General features: G+C 35.5%; 1 protein-coding gene across 1 annotated transcript in view; it reads right to left on the reverse strand.

Moving 5' to 3' along the window:
- The window catches only part of TOPAZ1 (testis and ovary specific TOPAZ 1), a 133,260-nt gene that overhangs the window by 96,979 nt on the left and 21,086 nt on the right, over nucleotides 1–15,195 (reverse strand).

The raw sequence follows: 15,195 nt of genomic DNA on the forward strand, positions 1-15,195 counted from the left end.
TTATTTTCGTTCAGATAAAAAGCTTTAAGTGATTTTTTATTTTCCAATGGTATTTTTGAACATAAATTTATTTTTCTCATTAGAACTATTTATATATATTTCATATATCACTATACTTAAAACATGCCACATAAGTGTTCTGGAATTGTTACTTTTAATATTTAACCATGTATAAAGAAGTTATACATGCATAAATATTAAACTTTTGAAAACAGGCAGGCACCAAGAAAATAAACTCCCAAATCACCTATCATTTGAGCAGAGATAACCATTTAATACCTTACTTTATATCTTTCTTGTCTTTTTAATTTCAAAAAACTTAAATGTTTTAATTATCAAAAATTTTTCCAATCTCACTGAGAATTGATATATATTACTGTATAAGTGTAAGGCATACAGCATGATGGTTAGATTTACATATATTGTAAAACTGTTACACTAGATTCAGCTAACACCCATCTCACAGAGATGCAACCAAAAAAAGAAAAAAAAAATTTCTCCTTGTGATGAGAACTCTGAAAATGTACTCTCTTAACAACTATTCTTTTTTTTTTTTTGAGAGAGTAAGCGAGCAAGCACGTCTGCGCGCACACGCACACACACATGTGTGTGCGTGCGTGCAGGCATGCAGGGAGGGGCAGACAGAGAAAGAGAGAGAGAATTTCAAGCAGGAAATGGAGCTTAACTCTAGGCTCAATCTGGGCTCAATCACAATACCCTGAGACCATGACCTGAGCTGAAATCAAGAGTTGGACGCCTAACTAACTGAACCACCCAGGTACTCCCAACAACTATTCTTTTTTAAAGTATATAATCACATAGTACAATAATGATACATACTGCATATATTACTAACCCTTGCAAAGAAAATTATAAAAATTAACTGAGAAACCTAAAACATTCACAAATACAAAAATATACCATATTCCTGAATGAGAATATTAAATGTTAATTCTCTCCAAATTAATTTAAACTTTTTTATCATGCGAGTTTAAAGTGCTCTTAGAAGAATAGCCAAAAAATATTTTAAATTTATAATACAACCTTGTGTCTTTTAAACCAAACTATCCTTGTTTTATTTTTATTTTGCTAGATATTTTTATTTTTCAAATAAACGATAGTATGGTATTAGTACAAGGACCTGAGCAATCAATGAAACAAAAGTGAAGGAATAGTTCCAAGATTAAAATTTGAAAATATTAAAGACAGGATTTGAAATTTGCGAGGAAATGATTCAATAAACAAATGGCAGTAGAAAAATGGGCTAGTTAACTGTATAGAAAATAAGTTCAGTACCAACTCACTCGCCATATGTCAAAATACTTTTTAGATTCATCAGACTTAAATATAAAAACTAAATATCAAAGTAGCAAAAATAAAATAAAGGTGGGTATTTGTATAATTTGGAGGGTGGAGAAAGCCTAAGCATGACACCAAAAGCAGAAACCATAAATTCTGACATCAACAGGTGTGAATATAAATATTTTAGATATTTTTCTATCTTAGGAGAATACAAAGTACACAAAATCCATCCATCAAAAAAATTTTTATTCAGCATAATCTCTTCCAGTCCCTTCCATGTTGCTGTTGAGTATTCATCCTTTCTGATGGAGACATAATACTCCATTGTATATATGGACATGTATATATGGAAGATATATGTATATCTTCTTTATCCATTCATCCATTGAAGGGCATCTTGGTTCTATCCACAGTTTGGCAACTGAGGCCATTGCTGCTATAAACATTGGGGTACAAGTGGCCCTTGTTTTCATTATATCTGTATCTTTGGGGTAAATACCCAGTAGTGCAATTGCAGGGTCATAGGGTAGCTCTATTTTTCATTTTTGAGGAATCTCCACACTGTTCTCCAAAGTGGCTGCACCAACTTGCATTCCCACCAACAGTGTAAGAGGGTTCCCCTTTCTCCACATCCCCTCCAACACTTGTTATTTCCTGTCTTAATTTTGGCCATTCTAACTGGTATAAGGTGGTATCTCAATGTGGTTTTGATTTGAATCTCCCTGATGGCTAATGATGATGCACATTTTTTTCATGTGCCTGTTAGCCACTTGTATGTCTTCTTTGGAGAAGTGTCTGTTCATGTCTTCTGCCCATTTTTTGACATGATAGTCTGTTTTGTGTGGTTGAGTTTGAGGAATTTCTTTATAGATCTTGGATATCAGCCCTTTGTCTGTAGTGTCATTAGTGAATATCTTCTCCCATTCCGTGGGTTGCCTTTTTGTTTTGTTGACTGTTCCATTTGCTTTGCAGAGGCTTTTGATCTTGAAGAAGTCCCCAAAGTTCATTTTTGCTTTTATTTCCTTTGTCTTTGGAGACATGTTTTGAAAGAAGTTGCCATGACCGATGTCGAAGAGGTTACTTACCACTTACGTTCTCCTCTAGGGTTTTGATAGATTCCTGCCTCACGTGGAGGTCTTTTATCCATTTTGAGTTTATCTTTGTGTATGGTGGAAAAGAATGGTTGAGCTTCATTCTTCTATAGATAGCTGTCCAGTTTTACCAGCAGCATTTATTGAAGAGACTGTCTTTTTTATACTGTATATTTTTTCCTGCTCTGTCAGAGATTATTTGACCATAGAGTTGTGGGTCCATATCTGGTCTCTCTATTCTGTTCCACTGGTCTATGTGTCTGTTTTTGTGCCAGTACCATGCTGTCTTGGTGATCACAGCTTTGTAGTAAAGCTTGAAATCAGGGAACGTGATGCTCCCAGTTTTGTTTTTCTTTTTCAACATTTCCTTAGCAGTTCAGGGTCTCTTCTGGTTCCATACAAATTTTAGGATTGTTTGTTCCAGCTCTTTGAAAAATGCCGGTGGAATTTGGATCAGGATGGCACTGAAAGTATAGATTGTTCTAGGCAATATAGACATTTTAAGAATGTTTATTCTTCTGATCCACGAACATGGAATGGTCTTCCATCTCTTTGTGTCTTCTTCAATTTCTTTCACAAGTGGTTCTGTAGTTCCTCGAGTACAGATCCTTTACTTCTTTAGTTAGGTTTATTCAGAGGTATCTTATGGTTCTTGGTGCTACAGTAAATGGAATCTACTTTCTAATTTCCTTTTCTGTATTTTCATTGCTAGTGTTTAAGAAAGCAGCTGATTTCTGTGCATTGATTTTTGTATCCTGCCACATTACTGAATTGCTGAATGAGTTCTCGTAGTTTGGGGCTGGAGTCTTTCGGGTTTTCCATATAAAGTATCATGTCATCTGTGAAGAGGGAGAGTTTGACTTCTTCTTTGCCAATTTGAATACCTTTTGTTTCTTTTTGTTTTCTGATTGCTTTGTGTTCCAATTGCTAGGACTTCTAGTATTATGTTGAACAAGAGTGGAGAGAGTGTTGTGTTCCTGATCTCAAAGGGAAGGTGTCAGCTTTTCCCCATTGAGAATGATATTCGCTGTGGGTTTTTCATAGATAGATTTTATGAAGTTGAGGAATGTTTCCTCTATCCCTATACTTTGAAGCATTTTAATCAGGAACAGATGCTGTATCTTGTCAAATGCTTTTTCTGTATCAATTGAGAGGATCATATGGTTCTTCTCTAATCTCTTGATTTATTCTATCACATTGATTGATTTGCAAATGGAAGTCAGAGGGGAGACAAACCATGAGAGACTGTGGACTCTGAGAAACACACTGAGGGTTTTGGATGGGTGGTGGTGAGGGAATGGGTGAGCTTGGTGGTGGGTATTATGGAGGGCACGAATTGCATGGAGCACTGGGTGTGGTACATAAACAATGAATTCTGGAACACTGAAAAGAAATAAAATAAAATGGAAAAAAAAATTTTAAAGCGTACCTTGTCTCTATATTCTTTCTCCCAAAATAAATTTTAGATTCAGAAAGATAAAAATTCGAACATAATAAAAAACGGGGGAAAAAAAAACACCAGGAGAAAATACAGGACAAAATTTTAAATCCTGAAATGGGGAAGGGCTTCTCTAAATATGATTCAAATACCATAATAGAAAACTAACAGACTTGACTAAAAATAAAAACCTCCTTCAAGGTAAAGTCTCCTAAATCAAGTCAGAACACAGTCAAAAAACAGGAAAAAATGTGGGCACATATGACAAAGAATATATTTTTTGTTTGTATACTTTTGTACTTTCAAGTTTTCATTTAAATTCCAGTTCGTTGGGGCACCTGGGTGGCTCAGTTGGTTAAGCATCTGCCTTCGGCTCAGGTCATGATGTCAGGGACTTAGGATTCAACCCAACATCGGACTCCCTGCTCAATGGGGAGGCTGCATCTCCCTCTCACTCTGCTGCTCCCCCTGCTAGTGCTCTCTCTCTTTCTCTGTCAAATAAATAAATAAGTTTTTTAAAAAAAATTTTAAAATTCCAGTTAGTAAACATACAGTATAATATTAACTTCAGGTGTAGAATTTTGGGGTTCATCACTTTTTAACACCAAGAGCTCATCAAAAGTGCTCTCCTTAATACCCATTGCCCATTTAACTCGTGCCTCTGACCATTTCTCCTCCATCAACCCTATTTGTTCTCTATAGTTAAGAGTCTGTTTTATGGTTTACCTCTCTTTTTTCCCCCAGGTTCAACTGTTTTGTTTCTTAAATTCTACATGAGTGAAATCATATGGTATTTGTCTTTCTCTGACTTATTTCACTTAACATATTATTCTCTAGCTCCATTCATTTTGCTGCAAAAAGCAAGAAATCATTAATTTTTATGGCTGAGTAATATTCCATTACAGACACACACACACACACACACACACACACTCACACACACACACAGCACATATCTTTTTTTATCCATTCATCAGCTGATGGACATTTGGGCTCTTCCTACGATTTGACTATTGTTGATAATGTTGCTATAAATATAAGCATTGGGGTGAACATATCCCTTTGAACCAGTACTTTTGTATCCTTTGGGTAAATACCTAGCAGTTCAATGGCTAAATCAAGGGAAGTTCTAAATTTTTGAGGAACCTCCATACTGTCTTCCAAGTGATTGTACCAGCCTGCATTCCCACCAACAAGTGTAAGAGTGTTGCCTTTTCTCTGCAACCTTGCCAACATCTGTTGGTCTTGTGTGTGTTATTAATTTTAGCCATTTTGATAGGTATGAGATGGTGTTTCATTATAGTTTTTATTTCTATTTCCCTGACAATGTGTAATGTAAGAATATGTTTAATAGATGAAAAGTTCCGGGATGCCTGGATGGCTCAGTTGGTTGGGCGGCTGCCTTCGGCTCAGGTCATGGTCCCAGCGTCCTGGGATCGAGTCCTGCATCAGGCTCCTTGCTCAGCGGGGAGCCTGTTTCTCCCTCTGCCTCTGCCTGCCATTCTGTCTGCCTGTGCTCGCTCTCACTCCCTCTGATAAATGAATAAAATCTTTAAAAAAAAAAAAAAGTTCCTACAAGTAAAAAAAATAAAAAATAAAAATAAAAATCTCAGAAGAAAAATGGGCAAAAAAACATAAAAAGAAAGTTCATAAAAAAACATAAATGGCCTTTGAACATACTAAAAGATGCTTAGTCTAAGAGAAAAGCACCTGGGTGGCTTAGTGGATTAAGCCTCTGCCTTCGGCTCAGGTCATGATCTCAGGGTCCTGGGATTGAGCCCCACATTGGGCTCTCTGCTCAGAGGGGAGCCTCTTCCTCCTCTCTCTGCCTACTTGTGATCTCTCTCTCTGTCAAATAAATAAATAAAATCTTAAAAAAAAACCAAACTAAAAGTCATTTGTAAAAATAGACAGATGGGACAAAAATTTTAATACTGAGTTGGTTAGTGTGTGGGGGAGAAAACTGGCATTCTTACCCAATGTTGTTGAAAGTATGAATCACAGCCATCTTTATGTAGGCCAATCTGACAATTTTACTTCTAAGAATTAATCCAAAAATGCCTGCATATATACAAAATGCCTTATGTTCAAGGATACATAATGCAGCAATATTTAAATGCAAAAAATGGGAACAAACCAAGTGTCCACCAACAGTGGAACTTGTTGAATAGAATATATCCATGCAGCAGATAATTATATAATTATAAAAAGGCATAATTATATACATTCAAAAGAAACTCTCCACTATATATTAAGTTTAAAAAGCAAGAAAAAGAATGGTATGTTACCATTTGTATAAAATGCTCCAATTTGTATAAAATTTTAAATAATATACAACAGGACCACTTTGAGTAATGGTAGAGTATGTCTTACTGGGCTAATCCTCCTGCAGGTAAAAACTACAAATCCTAGATTAAATTTTTAAAAATCTCCGCCTGAAAACACTAGAAATATATGAATAGCTGGCAGAATCTGGAGAGAAGTCTACACTTGGAAAGAAGGAATAGCACTGGCTAATTCTTCTGCTTTCATAGCTTTATTCTTGAAGGTGGGTCCTAGTTGGAACTACTTGAGAAGGCCAAAAATTTGCCTTATTCAAACAACAAACAAGAACGCTAAGTTTAGGACAAAGTCAGAAACTGGGAAGTAAGGCTAGGAATCCACAAAAGGAGAGAGCCTAAGAAAGGAAACCCTGAAATCTTATAAACTCCATCCAAATTTCTTGCTGACCACTAAACTATGTTTTTCTAAGGTGACTCTTAAACAGCACAGCTAAATCTAAAAGAACTGAACAAAGATTTAAACTGCTACCACAAAAGAGTAATCTGGACGCTGAGTTAACCAAGTTTAAAACTTAGCATGCAATTACCATAAAGCCAGCAACTGCAGACATGGGCATCTATCCCAGAGAAGTTAAGAATTAGGTTCACCAAAAACCAGTACATAAATGTTTACAGAAGTTTATTTGTAATAGCCAAAAACTGTAAACAATGCAGATATCCTTCAATGAGTGAAGAGCTTTCAAATAAACTGTGGTAACCCATCCCATGGAGTATTACTAAGCAATAAAAATGAATGAACTACTGATATATGCAACAAGCTTGATGAATATCCAGATTATTATGCTGGGTAAAAAAAAAAAAAATCTGAAGAGGTAACACTCTGAATGATTCCATTTACGTAACATTCTTGAAATGACAAAATTATAGAAATGGAGGACAGATTAGTGGTTATCAAGGGTTAAGGATTATTTAGGGGTAGCCAGGAAGAAAGTAGGTATGGCTATAAGGGCAACAAGAGGGATCCTTGCTGTGATGGAAATGTTCTGTATCTCTGTCTGTATTAATGTCAATATCTTGGTTGTGATATTGTACTACAGTTTTGCAATGTTACCATTGGGGGAAACTGGATAAAGGATACATGAGATCTCTCTCTGTTATTTCTTACCAATGTATGTGAATCTATAACCGATTCAAAGTTTAAAAAATGTGGGATTTGCTAAAGCAGTATTCATGGATAAATTTATAGCACTAAATTGTCTCAGAAAGTAAGTTTTAAATCAATGACCTTAGCTGCACCTTACAAAACTACAAAAGGGAAAATTAAATCTAAAGTAAGCAGAAAAAAGGAGAAAAAATGATCAGTAGAAGTCAGTGAAATAGAAAACAGAGCAAGAGAAAAACAATCAGTCAATAAAAACAAAGCTGGCTCTTTTATAACAAAATTAATAATCTTCCAGCCAACCTCCAGCAAATCTGTATTTATACCAAAATTACAGAGATGGAAAACAGATTAATGTTTGCTAAGGTTAGGAATTTAAGAAGTAGGGGGAAAGGTGTAACCAAGGAATAACATAAGGAAGATCTTTGCAGTGATGGAGTAATTCTTTATCTTGTTTGGAGAGATGGCTACAAAAATCTTCCCACTTAATAAAAGTATATATACTTACATTTAATATCTGATTCCTGTTTCTGATATTGTACTTAAAGATATAGTCATTGGGAAAGACTAGCTGAAGAGTACCTGGGTCCTCACTATACTACTTTTGCAATTTCCTGTGAATCTACAATTATTTCAAAATAAAAACCTTAAAAAAAAAAGCACACTAGCATTTAAACTATCTAGGGTTCAAAAACTAGATTCATTAACCAAATACTACAACCATGGTAAACCTAACAATTGTTACATATGGATTCTGAGTATAACTGATATACAAGACAAAATAAAAACAAGATTTCTGAAAAAACCGAACATATATCTTTATTACATAATTATTATATAAATTAATATATATAAAATATCAATAAGGAACATTTCTAAAAATTCACAGAGAACTGTACATGAATGTAGAAAAGTGATAGGTCATACATACGTACCAAAGTTAACCTATTTATCCCCTCAAACTCTTAAAATGTAAGGTGAGGGAGATGGATAAAGTTCAATTCCCAAACTTAATGGCCAGATATCTTGAAGACAAATATTACTGTCTGGTCATGGATTTTCTAAAGAGTTGGTACATTAAGGCCTACCGTGGTATTAGAAAAATGTATCATCCCCTTATCTTAAACAAAACCAAGAAAAATACCATCAGTTTTTCAAAGAAATGGAATAAATAATCTTAGAATTTATATGGAACCAGAAAAGACCCCGAATAGCCAGAGGAATGTTGAAAAAGAAAGCCAAAATTGGTAGAACACAATTCCAGACTTCAAGCTCTATTACAAAGCTGTCATCATCAAGACAGTATGGTACTGGCACAAAACAAACACATAGATCAATGGAACAGAATAGAGAGCCCAGAAATAGACCCTAAACTCCATGGTCCACTAATCTTTGACAAAGCAGGAAAGAATGTCCGATGGGAAAAAGACAATATCTTCAATAAATGATGTTGGGAAAACATGCAGAAAAATGAAACTGGACCATTTCCTTACACCACACACAAAAATAGATGACCACACACAAGAATAGAAACATTGCCAAAGGCAAGGGAAGTAAGGGCAACAAATGAACTATTGGGACTTCATCGAGATAAAAAAAAAAAAAAAAGCTTTTGCACAGCAAAGGAAACAGTCAACAAAACCAAAAGACAACTGACAGAATGGGAGAAGATACTTGCAAATGATGTATCAGATAAAAGGTTAGTATCCATAATCTATAAAGAATTTATCAAACTTAACACCCAAAGAACAAATAATCCAATCAAGAAATGGGCAGAGGACATGAACAGACATTTCTGCAAAGAAGACATCCAGATGGCCAACAGACACATGAAAAAGTGATCTACATCACTCGGCATCAGGGAAATACAAATCAAAACCACAGTGAGTTACCACCTCATACCAGTCAGAATGCCTAAAATTAACAAGTCAAGAAACAACAGATGTTGGAGAGGATGCGGAGAAAGGGGAAGAACCCTCCTACACTGCTGGTGGGAATGCAAGCTGGTGCAGCCACTCTGGAAAACAGCATGGAGGTTCCTCAAAAAGTTGAAAATAGAACTACCCTATGACCCAGTGATTGCACTACTGGGTATTTACCTTAAAGATACAAATGTAGTGATCCGAAGGGGCATGTGCACCCGAATGTTTAGAGCAGCAATGTCCACAATAGCCAAACTATGGAAAGAACCTAGATGTCCATCAACAGATGAATGGGTAAGAAATATGTGGTATATATATACACAATGGAATACTATGCAGCCACCAAAAGAAATGAAATCTTGCCACTTGCAATGACATGGATAGAACTAGAGGATATTATGCTGAGCAAATAAACCAATCAGAGAAAGACAATTATCATATGATCGCCCTGATATGAGGAAGTTGAGAGGCAGAGTAGAGGGTTTGGAGGGGTAGAGAAGGAAAAAAATGAAACAGGATGGGATCGGGAGGGAGACAAAGCATAAGAGACTCTTAATCTCACAAAAAAAATGGAGGGTTGCTGGGGAGAGGTGGTGTGTGGACAGGGTGGTTGGGTTATAGACATTGGGGAGGGTATGTGATATGGTGAGTGCTGTGAAGTATGTAAGCCTGAAGATTCATAGACCTGTACCCCTGGGGCAAATAATATATTATATGTTAATAAAAATAATTGATATAAATAAATAAAATAAAAAACAAAAACAAGAAATCTTACTGTACTAGGAAGCAACTAAAAAATTTTGTAGATTTTTTAAAGTTATGCCAAAAAATTGTCTACATCTTTAAAGTATTAACAGTGCTAAAAATTCAGTGAATTCTAGCAAACATCTCCTAAAATCTATCCTTGCAGGAGTGAATGGATTAAGTCTTTTCCTCAGCTTTAAGTAGAATAGAGTACAAACTGTGTTTGTTTTTGTTGTTTTATTTTTTAATACTTCAGAGCAAGGGTTGGCAAGCTACAGCCTGCAGGCTGCCTGTTTTTGTAAGGAAAGATTTACTTGAACATAGCAACTCTACTTGTTTATATATATGAATAGTCGCTACATGCATCTAAATGACCCACAAAATCTTACAGGTATTTACTATTTAGCCCAATAAAAGAAAACTTTGCTGACTCTTGCTATAAAGTCAAGGAACTCTGCTGTGGGACCATGGAGAAGGCATGCCTCTAAAATCTCTTTCTTTATCTATAAAAGAAAGTAACAGTACATGCCCCATGTCCAGTAAAGAACTATCTCAGCAAGCCAGAGTTGTCTACATTATGTATACTGAAGGTTTGGTCTTTGACCTACTCCTCAGAGGTAACATTTAAGCCCTCGGAATATGCTACCTGATGAATGTGTCTTTGTTTAACTGTAGGTCTGGGACCAGACAGTCTATACCGTGAATGTAATTCACGGTAGGGGCCTTGTGCCACTCCAGATAGCCTAAACTAACAATGTGATTTATGGTGGGGACCTTGGGTTATTTAACTTCAGCTTGACCTTTGGAGAATCTGGAGAGACTGATAAAGGTCAGTCATACAGGCAGCCAGCCAGCTATACCAACATGACTGACCCCAATAAAAACCCTAACCAGGGCTCAAGTAAATTCCCTTAGCTAGCAAAACTCTCTGTGCTGTCACGCATCACTGCTGGGAGAAGCAAGCAGCATCCATATGGCTCTACTAGAAGAAGACAACTGGAAACTTGTGCCTGGTTTCTTGTGGACTCTGCCTTATGCGACTCTTTGTGGATTTTAACATGCATCCCTCGCTGTAATAAAGTGCAATTTTGAGTATAACAGCTTTGCTGACCTCTCTGTAATTCTAGAAAATCACTAAATCTGAGGGTGGCCTTGGGAACTCCTGAATAACACCTCATTATATTATGTGACTAAAATGTGATAACTACTGGTAGGCTGGCTGGCATATAATAAAGGCTTAGTACATACTGGCTATTATCATCAAACCATTAAACAAGTACTTGGTGAGATTATTTATGTTACAGGATGCCTCTAGCACTTAAAGACTATTTTCAATTGGAGTTCACATTCCGTATGCATTCAACAATTATTTGTAATATTACCCTGTATCAGTTACTGCTCTAGGTGCTAGAGATGAAGTAGTAAGCAAAATGGACAAAAATCCTTGCTTTCATGGATTTTTCACTCTAGTAGGAGGAGAATATATACAATGTTAAGTCAAAATGAATATAAGAAAAGGGAATATGAAATGCTGGGAGAAAGAAGAACACTGAAGTTTTACACTGGATGGCCAGGTAAGTTATCTCTGAGAACACGAAATATGAATAAAGATGTGAAGGAAGTAAAAGAACCAGCTATACTCCTAATGTTTAGGAAACATTACACACAGATAAAATGGCATGGGTAAAGGCCCTGAAGTGGGAGAAAGGCTGGTATGTTCCAAGAACAGCAAGGAGGCTAGTATGGTCAGAGTGAAATGAATACAGCAGGAGTACAAGAGATCAGAGAGAAAACAAGGGGTATAAGGAAAAGATACAGGCACTGCAGGTGATACTAAGGGCTCTGGCTTTGAATCCAAATGTCATTAGAAACCAATGGAGAATTGGAAGCAGAAGAATGACATGATCTGACTTATGCTATATTGAGAATAAACTACAAGAGGGCAAAATTAGAAACACATCTGTTAAAAGGTGACTGTAGTAATTCAGTTAAGAGATTACATTAGCTTGGGGCTATGTAGTGTTGGTGGGGAACGATGAAAAGTGGACAGTTTCTAGACATTATCTGAGGTAAAACCTGCAGGCTTTCCTTACAGACTGCATATGAACTGAGAAGAAAAAGTAAGGAAATCCAGGGTTTTGAGTCTGAGTAATTATAAAAGGATGGAGCTGCCATTAACAGAAAAAGAGATTATTGGAAAAACTGGTTTTTTGGTAGATGAGGAGATATATAACAGGAGTTCAGTTTTTAAAAAATTTTTACAAATTATTTAATTTTTTATTGAGCTATAACTGACATAGGAAGTATTAGTTTAGTTTCAAGTATACATCATAGTACTTTGATACTTGTATACATTACAAAATGATCACAACAGGTTTAATTACCATCTGTCACAAAGTGAATATAGCATTGTTAACCATATCCCTTATGCCATATATTTATTTATTTTATAACTGGAAGTTTGTGTTTTTTGATCCCCTTCACCCATTTTTCCCCATCACAACCCCCCTTCTCTCTGGCAACCACCAATCTGTTCTTTACCCACCAAAACCCACCAATCTGGATTTTGATTCCACTTAAAAAGATCATGCAGTGGGGCACCTGGGTGGCTCAGTGGGTTAAGCCGCTGCCTTCGGCTCAGGTCATGATCTCAGAGTCCTGGGATCGAGCCCCACATCGGGATCTCTGCTCAGCAGGGAGCCTGCTTCCTCCTCTCTCTCTGCCTGCCTCTCTGCCTGCTTGTGATCTCTCTCTGTCAAATAAATAAATAAAATCTTTAAAAAAAAAAAAAGATCATGCAGTATTTGTTTTCCTCTAGTTTAACTTAGTGTAATACTGATAAATAATACTGCAGTGAACACACGCATGCGTTTATCTTTTTGAGTTAATATTTTTTTATTTCTTTAGATACCCAGTAATGGAATTGCTAGACTGTATGGTAGCTCTATTTTTAGTATTTTGAGTAACTGCCAAACATTTTTTCCATAGAATTTATACCAGTTTATATACCTACCAACAGTACACAAAAGTTCCTTTTTCTCCACATCCTTAACAACATTTGTTATTTCTTGTCCTTTGGATAACAGTCATTCAGACAGGTGTAAGGTGGTATCTCACTGTGGTTTTTTACATTTCCCTGATGATGAGTGACTTTGAGCATCTTTTCATGTATCTGTTGGCCAACTGTACATCTTCTTTGGGAAAACACAATTTAGGTCCTCTGCCCATTTTTTAATTAGATTATGGTTTTCGTTGTTATTGAGTTGTAGGAGTTCTTCATGAATTTTGGACATTAACCCCTTAGGAGGTATAGGACATAAAAATGTCTTCTCCCATTAAGTTGCCTTTGCATTTTGTTGATAGTATCCTTCTCTGTGTAGAAACTTGTTTCATGTAGTCCCATTTGCTTAGTTTTGCTTTGTTTCCCTTGCCTTGGAATCAGATGCAAAAAAACTCTGCTATCATTTATCTCAAGGAGATTATTGCCTATGTTTTCTTCTAGGCCTTATGGTTTCAGGTCTTACATTCAGTTTTTCCAACATCATTTATTGAAGATACTGTCCTTTCCCCATTGTTATGTTGCCTTCTTTATCATAAATTAATTGACCATATATGTATGTGTTTACTTCTGAGCTCTCTAGTCTGTTTCATTGATCCATGTGTCTGTTTTCATGCCAATACCATACTGTTTTGATTACTATAGTTTTGTAGTATAGTTTGAAATCAGGAGTGTGATACCTCAGGCCTTGTTCTTTGAATAACCAACTGCTTTCATTATTCAAGGTCTTTTGTGGTTCCATATAAATTTTATAATTATTTGTTCTAGTTCTGTGAAAAATGTCACTGGAATTTTGATAGAGATTATACTGAATATGTACATTGCTTTGGGTAGTTTGGTCATTTTAATGATATTAATTCTTCCAATCCATGAGCATGGAATATATTTCCATTTGTCTATGTCTTCAAATTCTTTTATCAGTGTACTACAGTTTTCAATCTACAGGTCTTTCACCTCCTTCATTAAATTTATTCATAGGCATTTTACTCTCTTTGATGTGATTATAAATAGGATTTTTTGAATTTTTCTTTCTGATAGCTCATTATTACTATATAAAAACACAATAGATTTTTGTATATTAATTTTATATCCTGAAACTTTACTGAATCCAATTCATTAGTTCTAACAGTTTTTTTGGTGGTGTCTTAAAGGTTTTCTATAAATAATATCATGACATTGGAAAATAGTGAGTTTTATGTCTTCTTTTCCAATTTTGGTATCTTTTATTTTCTTTTTCATGTCTAACTGTCCTTATTAGGACTTCCAATACTATGTTGAAAAGAAAAGGAAACAGGAGGATTCCTTATCTTGTTCCTGATCTCAGAGGAAAGCTTCTGCCCTTTCACTGTTGCGTATGACATTAAACGTGGATTGGTCATAGATGGTCTTGATTATGTGGAGGTACTTTCTCTCTATATACTCACTTTGTTGAGAATTCTTACTATAAATGGATGTTGAATTTTGTCAAATGCTTTTCTGCATCTATTGAGATGATCATATGTTCTTATCTCTCATTTTGTTAATGTGGCATATCACAGGGATTGGTATGTGGATGTAGAATCATCCTTGCATTTGTGGAATATATCCCATAGATCATGGTGTAAGATTCTTTAAAAGTATTATTGAATTCACTTTGCTAATGTTGAAGGTTTCTACATCTGCGATCATTAGGGATTTTAGCTGGTAAGATTTTCTTTTCTTGTGGTATCCATGTCTGATTTTGGTATCAGGATAATGCTGACCTTGTAAAATGAGTTTGGAAATGTTCCCTCCTCTTCAATTTTTGGGAAAAATCTGAGAAAAGTAGGTATTAAATTTTCTAAATTTATAGCAGAGTTCACCAGTGAAGCTGTCTGGTCCTGTTTTTATTTGTTGGGAGGTTTTTGACTACTGATTCAATCTCCTTACTGGGAATTGTTGCAATCAGAATTTCTATTTCTTCATAATTCACTCTTGGAAGATTTTAAGTTTCTAGGAATTTATCTATTTCTTCACAGTTGCCCAATTTGTTGTCCTATAATTAACTGTTCACAGTATTTCTGTGGTATCAGTTATAACCCCTTCTCCTCTTTCATTTCTAATTTTATATATTTAAGCCCCCTTTTTTTTTTTTTTTTGGTTAGTCCAGCCAAAAGTTTGTGAATTTTCTCTTTTCAAAGAAAGAGTTCTTAGGTTTCATTGATCTTTTCTATTGTCTTT

The sequence above is a fragment of the Mustela putorius genome, unplaced genomic scaffold (genome assembly GCF_011764305.1).
Source record: "Mustela putorius furo isolate JIRA1106 unplaced genomic scaffold, ASM1176430v1.1 tig00003834_pilon_pilon_pilon, whole genome shotgun sequence".
Taxonomy (NCBI): domain Eukaryota; kingdom Metazoa; phylum Chordata; class Mammalia; order Carnivora; family Mustelidae; genus Mustela; species Mustela putorius.